Here is a 682-nt window from a genome sequence, read left to right on the forward strand (position 1 = left end):
TATATATATATTTCTGTTCTCTGATGAACATTGTTCTGGGCTGCAGTTCCCAAAACTATTAATGGTTTCTTATGATTCTTTCAGGAAATGCCTGTTTTAATGCACTGTCAGAAGTGAGTGAACACTCTCTATGATTGATTGTTTCTGTTTTGCATCATTTGCGTGTGTTCAGATGTGCAGGAAAATAGTTCTATCCTACACAGTTATTTGCTAACAACTCAATGCATAAAGTACACATACATTTTTTTTCTTAAATAAACAAAACCACTGGTAAATAAAACACTTACTTTTGATACTCTCATCATTATCAATATAGCAATAGTTCAGGATCGGTACGGGCATCCCTAACACACACCAAGTTGAGTGAAACTCTGCAACTGGGGTTGCTACAACTAAAAAATTTTTGAACTCCACAGTGATGTCATCAATCACATTTCTGTTCATCTTCAGAATTTATATTAACAAATAATTATATTCATCTTCATTCTCCAATCTATTTTTATGATTATCACAATTACTACTTTCTAGTAATTTCTCTCTGTCTGAGTGTATACCAGGGCATGAACACAGCTCTAATGATCCCGGTGTGACCATGCACTCCAAGAATCAAAGGTGGAACCCTTGCATTGGGCTGAATCGGAACATCCTAAGCCTGGACATTTGCATTTTTTCCCTTATGAAT

General features: G+C 35.3%; 1 pseudogene; it reads right to left on the reverse strand.

Annotated features, from left to right (window-relative positions):
• LOC122144526 overlaps window positions 1-682 on the reverse strand; it is a 16,444-nt pseudogene that overhangs the window by 2,874 nt on the left and 12,888 nt on the right.

Source organism: Cyprinus carpio, unplaced genomic scaffold, assembly GCF_018340385.1.
Source record: "Cyprinus carpio isolate SPL01 unplaced genomic scaffold, ASM1834038v1 S000006707, whole genome shotgun sequence".
Lineage (NCBI taxonomy): Eukaryota > Metazoa > Chordata > Actinopteri > Cypriniformes > Cyprinidae > Cyprinus > Cyprinus carpio.